Source organism: Pseudophryne corroboree, chromosome 3 (genome assembly GCF_028390025.1).
Source record: "Pseudophryne corroboree isolate aPseCor3 chromosome 3, aPseCor3.hap2, whole genome shotgun sequence".
NCBI lineage: Eukaryota > Metazoa > Chordata > Amphibia > Anura > Myobatrachidae > Pseudophryne > Pseudophryne corroboree.
The window spans coordinates 367,692,862-367,703,572 of NC_086446.1; the positions used below are offsets into that span (position 1 = coordinate 367,692,862).

The 10,711-nt window shown below is 43.0% G+C and overlaps 1 pseudogene; it reads left to right on the top strand.

Moving 5' to 3' along the window:
• Positions 1–1,506: 1,506 nt before the first annotated feature.
• Positions 1,507–1,624, top strand: LOC134896900 (5S ribosomal RNA; annotated as a pseudogene).
• The last annotated feature ends 9,087 nt before the right edge of the window (positions 1,625–10,711 follow it).

Here is a 10,711-nt window from a genome sequence, read left to right on the forward strand (position 1 = left end):
GTTTCATTACAGGTACCAGAACTTGTGCAGCTGGCATCAGAACGTTATAGACTCTGCTTCATAATCCTAACTAGACACATGCCTAGGGTAGCAATATTCAGAATAAAAATAGGTTTGTCTATATTATTTAATGTTTATTATAAAATTCAATTGTTGGTACTCACTTTAAGTACAGTATATTGAGTCCACAATTGCTATTTTAGTATATACTCATTAATATTTTCTATCTCTGCATGAAACCTTAATTCCAAAGTGACACACACAAATGTTTTATATTAGCAGTGTAATAGAAAACACATAGCACACACAGTTTTCAGTTTTGTATAAATTTGAGTTCAAAAAATGTCTAGGCCCTAAGCATTTGCCTAGATACATTGTGAGTGTGACTAATACATTCCCTCATCCTTAGAGTACAGTCCTAAAGGGCTTTGATACAAAAGGGTTGATGTATCAAGCAGTTAAAAAAAGTGGAGAAATGGACCAGTGGAGCAGTTGCCCATAGCAACTTCTGCCTATCAATTTATAGAATGTACTTGATAAATGCTGATTGGTTGTTACAGACAATTTCTCCACTGTTCCACTTCTCCACTGTTCTACTCAGAGGTAGGCCAGTGAGCAGGGTGTCATATGCCACCCCGGACCAGTGTACTGTTGGACATTTAGGGCTTCAGATGGGAGGCAAGCAGAGAATGCTCCAGCCACGATCCACTGCTGGCCTGGGTGCTAGCGGTATGGGTGTTTGATGTGTTGATTGGTGGATGGAGCTTGCCATCCCCCAATCACAGTCTTGGGTGTATGTGAGCACTGATTATTGGATGGTTGTATCTATCCACCAATCAGGTTAAACTGCAGCGTGGGCACGCTTGTACTCGCAGAGAGAGAGAGAGAAAGATGCTGCCGGCTGGAAACTGAAGGGGTTGCGGTGCAGCAGCACTGGAGAAAGGTGAGCACTGGAGGAGGCTGACCACTGGAGTAGATGCCATCTATTACCCACAGCACAAATTGGATTTCCCTGGGTATAATGACAACTTGGTGAATGTTCACTAGTAAGGCAAATATATAATTAATGTTACACAGGAATGTATTTTCGACAATGGTTCACTAGAACAAACTCCTATCATCTATGGAAATTTTCTATATGTGTAAGATGGACGTTAGTAACCAGCAATAGTTACTGAAAGTTTAAAAAGATAACAGGTTTCAATGTATATTGTAATTCATCTGTATTTTTATTTTACATGCTTTTCTTTTAAATATTAAAATTTATTGCAGATGGAGATTGCTTTATCTACTGTATGCTGGAGGGAATATTTCAGCCATGTATTTTTTTTAATACTGAAATCCTTGCCAAGAGGTAGTCACTGAGGCTTTGTGAGACCTTTTTTCTCATCTAGATTTATCAAACATGCTCTCATCTGGAAAAGTTAGTGGACTGACCTCAAAACTGTTGACCCATACTGAGTACAGAAAGTTCTGTTCTTTTTCTTCCATCTTCCCTAAATATCTGCCCACAGCCATACTATCCTGAATACGCCCGATATTGTTAGATTTCGGGAGCTAAGCAGGAAAGGCCCGGTCAGTACTTGGATGGGAGACCACCTGGGAATATCAGGTACTGTGGGCATCTTATTTGGGAGATTACTATTCCTGTATCTGTCATTTTGTGCCCTTCTCTCTGGCCTTTATTATCTTTAATGTAAATAAAGTCACAGATTTTGATTTGTTGAGCCTCCTGGTTGTTCGGTGATCGGTTGGATTCCTCCTATTGTTCTAACTTCATGGGAATCAGTTAATTCAGCAGGGTTGTAGTTATGTGACAGGCGGGGTCACACATACCCAACCCATTCAGTACCTAGATTTTCACCAATTATTCTATCTTGAACCTTATTTGTTACAAAGGCAATCACACATAGTGCCATTTACACATTTGCTGCACATTATTAATGCATTTATACACATGACACACTATGTGTGTCATTATGTGTATAAGTGCACTAATAATGTGTGGCATATGTGAAAGAGACATTATGTGTGTCATTATGTGTATAAGTGCGCTAATAATGTGCGGCATATGTGAAAGGGACATTATGTGTGTCATTATGTGTATAAGGGCATTAATAATGTTCGGCATATGTGTAAGGGACATTATGTGTACAAGGTCATTAATAAAGGTTGTCATAATATGTAAGGGACATTACTATGTTGTATTATGTGTATAAATGCATTACTAATGTGTGAAATTATGTGTATTCTCTACTGTGTGACGTAACATATAGAAAGGGCACTAATGTGAATAAAGAGCAATACTGTGCGGTGTAATGTGAATAAGGGGCACTACTGTGAGTAGTATATATGGTAAAGTGGTAATACTGTGTGATGTAACGTGAATTAGGTACACTATCACATGATAAAATGTGAGTAAAGTTGCACTACTGTGTGGCGTAATTTGAATTGGGGGTACTATTGTGTGGCCATGCCCCTTCCCAGCAAGAACACACCCCTTTTTGGACTGTGTGCCAAATGTGTGCACTGTTCCATTTTAAAATATAGGTTGTAGGAACACCAAAATGAGGACTGCTATGGGTGAGGGGTGATGGTCCTGGGAAAGGGGTGTAGGGTCAGAGGCGGAACTAGTGGCGGTACTAGGGTGCAACAGCCAAAAACTTGCCTAGGGCATCATATTGGTTAGGGCCGTCTCTGCGCCCATCCCCTATCCGTTTGTTTGGTTTGTTACTAATCATCATCAGTGCCCATCAGTTGACACTTTTTGCAGGGGATGCACCTGGAGGTGTATTTGCGCTTACATTCTTTTTCTGTGGTCGCCGTTCCATTAACAGGCCTCACTGGGCTTTATCTACTTGCCTATTACAACTCAGTTGTGCCCCTAATAGGCCCTACACACATGCCGATCTTTCTGCACGATATGAACGATCTCGTTCATTAATGAACGAGATAACGTTCATATCGTGCAGTGTGGAGTCACCAGCGATGAACGATGCGCGGCCCCGCGCTCGTTCATCGCTGGGGACATGTCGGCTGTGCATGCAGGCCAATATGGACGAGATCGTCCATATTTGCCTGCAAGTCTACGGAGCCGGGTGACGGGGGGAGTGAAGAAACTTCACTCCCCCCATCACTGCCCCCCCGCCGCCGGGTCGCCCGTCGGCCGTATCGGCCGTCGGGCATCTCGGCGGCACCTCGTTAAATGTGTAGGGCCCATTAGCCATGGGTGGAGATGTGCTTGGGATGGCGACTTTGCATCTCCTGTGCTTGTGTACGCTTGGTTCGTACCGATATATCTGTTGCCGTGCACAGGTGGAGGGGCAAGGGCCGCTTGCATGCATTTGTCCCCCAGGTTGAAAGTTGCCAGCCAGCCCCTGGTACTGCTTCTTGATACAGCATTCCAAAAACCTTTTAAATATAAAATCCAGAAAGTCAGCCTGCTGAGACAACATTGGCCATGCCCCTGTATATGAATCAAACATTCTGTTACATTGAAACCTAGTCAGCCATTTACACAGGCTTCATTTATACATTTTCTCCAGAATGTCAGATAAAAAAGCACCACGCATCAAACCAGATCCTGCTTCCCTTTAAATGATGAACTTGTAAAATGCTGGATAGCAGTAGTGTCATACTTACCTACTTGTCACCCAGAAGGTGCCGGAGACTCACAAATTTAGGGTTCGTGCCCAGAAGAGTAGGTTGACCTCCTGAATCCAGTCCTATTTCCAAGCAAAATGGGCACCATGAAAAATATATTACCATGAATTGCAGCTAAATGGGTAGGGGTGGGCTAATATGACATGTTTCAATGAAAATCATGTCATATTGACTCTGCCCCATCTTGAATGACACACATTCCCAGCGAGGGGTACGGGGCCTAGTGACACATAATGCCAGGCCCCACCTCCAGCTCCAGTCAGTTGCATATCTCCTCTGGGAAGTCTGAGTAGCATATAGGTTGTTTGACTATAATTACATCTATATGCACATGGTTTTTATACAAGGACTGTACGTGTTCTTATCAAATGTGGCTTTACTTGTTCTGTAGTACATTAACATAACAATGTAAGAAAGGTTATGTATGCATAATAATTAAATGTGTTTATAAACAATGAAAACATATTCTCGCCGCCTACGCTCTGAAATGTTGTGACCTGAAATTAAATTTGCAGGATAGATACTGTACTCCAGGCCTGGACTTTTCAGTAATACAATTTCTGCATTAAGCTTTAAATGAAGAAGAATCACAGTCAGACAGGGTTACAGACAGTACTTTGGGATGGGTGAAATGCTCCCCTAGATGACCCTACTACACAGGCCTTTTCCCGCAGGATTATGGGGGAGGCAAACTGAGTGCCTAGCCTAAAGAATATTATGGACAGAGAGAGCTGAATTTGAGGCTCCACTGTCTCTCTCAATGTCTGTCAGCTCAGCACAATCATCCTCTTGTAAGAGGAAACATGAAAGGCAGGAAGAGAGTGGAGTGGGGCAGAGAGAGATGGAGAAGGAGGAGGGTGGCAGGATGTAATAGCTGGGAGAAGAGATTGCAATACAAGGAGAACAGATAAATACAGATAGAGAAATCTGATAGACGGTGTTTAAAAGAAATACAAAGAGGACGAGGTAGAGAAAGGCACAATGTAATCATCCAAGCATAAGGTAACATACCTTAAATACACATATAGGTAACATTTTTAATTAACAAAACAGTTAAATACATCAGAGAGATAAAGAAAAAAAATATTTATTTCTTAAAATTTAGCTGTTAAATGTATTCCCTTTAAATCAATACTGTTCTTATTTTGATATAAATATCACAACTTTCTGATACATGTAATAGGAAAATAAATTGTTCTAGGATCATATAAGAATAGTTTGGAAAATAGGGAAATTTATATGTACCCTACATACCCTATGTAGTGATATCGACAGAAGAAAGATTGACTAGGCTGTAAGCTACTGTAGTGGCTGGGTACAACAAAATGTTCCTATGGCATATCAAGTGTAGTGCCTGGGTACAACAAAATGTTCCTATGGCATATCAAGTGTAGTGCCTGGGTACAACAAAATGTTCCTATGGCATATCAAGTGTAGTGCCTGGGTACAACAAAATGTTCCTATGGCATATCAAGGGCCTGGCTATTTAAACTATTAAAACATGTCAGTATTATCTGGTCACTTTATTGATGAATTATGCAAATCTATGAATGTGTGTGTGTGTGTGTGTGTGTGTGTGTGTGTGTGTGTGCGCGCGAGTGAGTGAGGGGGTGTTGGGAATAAAAGTATCTATTTATCAATGCTACTAGCGCGGCCACATCATTCCTTGTCACCACATATTGTAGCAATAAGAAATTTATATTCCTTTGCAGGGACAGTGGCTCTGATCAGACCTAGAGTAAGTCTTGTGAGGGCCCCTGGGGCAACTGGGAAGTATGGACTCCCACCAATATAAATGACAACCCACCTGTCACCATTATTATAATGGCCCAGTAGCCTTACCTTGACCGTGGCTGTGCTGACTAGCAGAGCAGCAGCACGTAACATCAGGTCTGCAACACTGCAGAACATATAATGTAATAAACTGTGACTCTGCTAGGAGCTGACCAGGTTGGGGAAATATTTGCAGCAGTGTGGGGGCCCCACCTATAATCCAGCCCTGGCTCTGATAAGAACTTGCCCCAGCGAAGATTTCTGTGATTGTGATTCCTATCACCTTACTGACAATAATGATTTACGCATGTGCATGATGTCAAGCTGAGCATGTTCAGATCAAAGAAACAGAGAAACACGGAGGCTTCATCAGAAAAACCCTCTCTGGTGATGCTCTTCTCATAAGGACAAAACAGGTAACATGTTGCATTAGCTAATGGGGATACACAAAATGGTAGTTGCTGAAATAAATTTATCACAGGTGCGTGTAAGGGTGGGCTTAATATAGACAAGAAAAAACGAAATTGCTCCAGAACACTGCAAGTAGGCAAGCAATAGAGAATTGCATCCTAATTAATAATAGTAATGCCGAGATTTCAGTTAAATACATTTACATTCATGCCTCTAAGATGAGTGATATACAAAATGGTAGTTAATGGGGCCAAGCTTAGAAGAGCAAAGCTTTCTAGAGATTGGTACGTTGGCTCAGACCACAGTCCCTATTGAGAATACTAGGGGCTGTTATCTTCAGCGTTACTTAATTGAATGCAAGAGATATATCTCATTGACGGCACCACTGACACCCGGTGTGGCCAAGAGCCATTTCAATTAAATCATTATGGGGATATGGCCTCGTGAGAAGCACCCAACATCCCCCCACCCCCCGGTTACATCACTCTTAGAGTGTGCCCAGCATCCCAGGAGATGCTGGGCCACCATCGGAGACTAGTATCTGCACTGCTGGCTCCTCACTAACAGGAGCCAAGTGCTGCAGGATAATGTCAAACAAACATCCTGGAAGCTGGGTGTGATGACCCCTTGTGATGCCTCTGATACTTTGATACATACATATATATATATATATATATATATATATAAAATTGTGGTGCTATATAAGAAATTCTTTCTTTCATCTATTTTCTTTTCAGATTTTTGTATCCATTACCATTAGAGCAAGCAAGTAAATAGTGGTGTATCAACCATGTACAGTGAAATAGCAAAAAATATTTATTTGATCTTCCATACCAGACAGGACCATTTTAACATATGGGCCTTCCAGCAAGGGTGGACTGGTGCCTCCAGAGCTTCTTGGGAGGCAGGAAGAGAATACTGTCCGAGCACCCAGACATCGTTCTCTAAAAATTTTGCAGCCTGCATCCAGACAGTCAAGGTATGTCAGTATGCTGATTGGTAGATGGCTGAAGTTATCCACCAGAGTACAGCATTCTCTACCTGCCTCCCAGCCTTCAGCCAGACAGTGAATGGCTGTTAGCATGCTGATTGGTGGATGGCTGGAGTTATCCACCAGAGTGCTTACAGCCATTCACTCTATGGAGCATGTGGACAGAAGTGAGATTGCAGGAAGGATGGGTAGCAGACCCAGTGCATTGCTTTGCGGAGCACCTGTGTGGTTTACAGTGGGTAATGTGACTGCTGCTCTTCCAATGGAGCTCTGCAGCACACCCGCTGCTGCTGCAGAGGTAATGGGACCTGTCCCAGGAGCTCTGCTAACACCTGCAATAGGGAACAGAACGAGTCCTGCATGTTACCACTCAGCCTGCACTGCAGCATACGAGGTTGCACTTGCCGCTTCTGCTGGACTGTGAGATGGGACCCAACAGTGAAGGCTGATTCTAAATATTGCAGACGGCTGAGTCACTGCATAGCTGGAGCCCTGCCAATTCACTGCAGGCTCCAGTCACTGTAGACAGGCTTAAAGCACTATCTATATAATTCTATAATGCACACACACACACACACACACTATGGGCGGTATCCTGTTAGCAGTAGTACTTTCACGCTGCTAATAAGATCACCAGAGCTATCCTATTATCCCCGATGCCAGCATTGTTTTCTCCAGATGCCGCCTCTTATCGGGGATTATGCTTCAGGTGCCTCAGGCCCCTGAAGCATAATCCGTGATAACGGGCAGCTGGAGCAGCGAAAACACATGGGATCTGGGACTCATCCCTGATCCCATGTGTTGTCGCATGATTGTGAGTCCAATTTTGGAGGATAAAAACAGCCTCTAATTGGATACCGTGATAATGACCATCAGTCAAACATCGCTATATCCGACCATTTCTACCCGCCGAAAGAGCATCGGGGCTAATAGGGTGCCGCACTAAATTTGTTTTTCCATTTTTGAAGGGGGAAGGGGACACCAAACTTCAACTTGCCTCTGGGTGACTGGGATGAACTTACTGTATGCCCCTTATCCAAGGGTAAGATGTGCCAGCAGCACCTTGCCAGCATTTTGGATGCCCTTTTCAGCCACAAAATTCTCCTAGGATCATTGTGGCCATATAAATAAATGGTACACTATGGGTTGGGTTTCTTATATCTTTAACCCATCTCACTTTCATTAAATCATTGCTCTACCAAATGTGACGCAAGTGTTCCTCAAGTATATTGCAAGAGGTGGTATATGCCTGGGGATCCCGCATCATGGTCAGGCTGCACCTCTGTGTGGCCCCACCTCCAGTCTGTCCCAAGGCCCTCCATGAGCAATCCTTCCAGCCATGGGCATGACTGAAGTCGGTGCTGTGCAGCAGATTGACTCGTACATGCATAGTCAGGCAGACAGGAAGCTGCAGAAAGACGGATGGTGGGGAAGGTAAGTAAGACAAGGTCATATGGGGGGCTCTGGGCTGGCATGGGATTTAAAGAGGCATGACTGATGGGGCTCTGAGGCTGGCATATACAGGAACATGACTGAGGGAACTCTGTGTGGCATATCACCAGTTAGGGGCATTAAAACAATTTTTATTTCTGTAAATGGGATTTCTTTTATGAAGGACCTATCTTTCAATGAAATGTTTTCAGAAAAATCTGAATACAATAATAAATATCAACATATATTTATATATATATATATATATATATATATACATACATACATACAGGTTGAGTATCCCTTATCCAAAATTTAAAATGCCACATTTTTGGGACCCCTACTGAGATGATTATTATTTACCATGTACTTGTCCTACTGTATATTGTCTTCAACTGTAAGTCACTATTGTCCCATTTTGACTTTTCATGTATGTACTCTTCAATTGGGCGCTTTGGATCCCTTGTGGCGTGATATAAATAAAGGATAACAACAATAATAATAATAATAATAATAATAATAATAATAATCATTTGATCTAAAAAAAATCCTGATGTGTGCCTTGCCAATTTTAAAATCTTGTTCAGTGTTGGTAAATGTAAAAAAAGATGAAAATCACTGACCTAATGAGTATTATTTGACTTGAAGTCTACTGGGAGATTTATTAAAGCTTGGAGAGAGAGAAAGCACTAACCAATCAGCTCCTAACTGCCATGTTATAGGCTGTATTTGCAAAATGACAGGAACTAATTGTTTGGTACTTTATCTCTTTCCAGTTTATCTCTCTCCAAGCTTCGATAAATCTCCCCCTATATCTGTTATTAGGTCACGCTGGACTTTAATGTATGATCTTGCTAAATGTATCTTATTTTCCATTGAACATAACTCATATAATTATATACTCCCTAATCTGTAGAAACAACTGGTATCCTTTAATATCTTGTTTTTTTAGGGAACCAAACTAGTAAATGTCTAGGAGTATAACAATAGTTTAAGTCCTCACTCCTTTGTGTCTCTCCCTCCCTCACGTCTGTTCTTCCTATACAGTATCACTACGAAAATATTTCCTTAAACGGTTTTATTTATTTTAAGACATTCCTAATAAATATTTCTCTTCATTCCCTTCATTGAAGTACAGTACTGTGTCCAGTGGTGGGGATAATCCCACAGAGCACAGACCTAGCAGTCACTTTAGAGATAGCCACTCAGTTTTACAGACAGTGATAGAGACTACAGTACTTAAACAGAAATAAAACTCAAGGGGTTCCGGTTCCGGGTGCATGGAGTGAGCTGCTCCCTCTCACTGCTCCGCTCCGTGCCCGGCTATTCTGCCTCTTTTACAAGGCTTTTAAGCCTCCAAACCTCCGCAATCTCCACTCCCACTACCCTCCCCGCCTGAGGAAAACTTGAGATGGACAAATTTATGACAGCCACGCAGCCGCCGCGCTCGCAGCAGCAGGCGCTGCTACAAGTGAAGAGAGGAGCGGCTCCAGCCATGGCGCCGGACGGCGCCTCCCGCGATCACTCCCCGGCGTCCAAGAAGTCAGTAGCAGATACGCAGGATGGCTCCCCGGAGGCCTCCCCCAGACACCGCGATAGCCCCCTTCTCTATGGTGACCTGGTGGACGCTATCTCAACCACCATGGGCCCGTTGCTGACAAAAGCGGTGAGTGACATTACAGCGCAGCTACAGCACTTAAATACACGGGTTTCCACTGCAGAGAACAGAATAGGCTCTATAGCCCACAATATGGCAGATATGCAAAGGGAGATAAAACGTCTGGAAAAAGACAACTACGCCTGTATTAACAAGCTAGAGGAAATTGAAAATCGTTCCAGACGTAATAACATCAGGATTGTGGGACTCCCTGAAACCCTGAAAGGGGCCTCCTTGGAGAATTTTGTCAGTAACACTCTCCCCTCCCTCCTCGGAATTCAAGAGGCTTGTAAAGAAATGGTAATAGAAAGAGTGCATCGCATTGGCCCCACTCCCCGCCAGAACGACACACGCCCCAGAGTGACCATCTTTAAATGTCTGAGCTACATACATAAGATGGAAATATGGCGGGCCTCCAGGAAACAGCCTGTCCTAAACTGGGAAGGCAAAAATCTTAGGCTATTTCAAGACTTTTCTGCTGAACTGACAAAAGCACGCCGTGCCTTCTCCCCTATTTGTACCCGGCTTGTAGCAGACAAGATCAAATTTGCATTAATATACCCCGCCAAATTGCGGATCTTCGACAAAGATAAACATTTTGACTTCACCACTCCAGATGACGCAGCAGATTTCCTATGTGAAAGCCGCCCTCGCTCAGAAACTGACATCTCTGATACTAACTGAAGCAATGAAACCGCAATAATTGTCTCTTCACGAATGCTGCGCACCGACTGCATAGAGTCCTAACTTACAGCTTGCTGTTCGGTGACTCTGAAGTTTGGTTT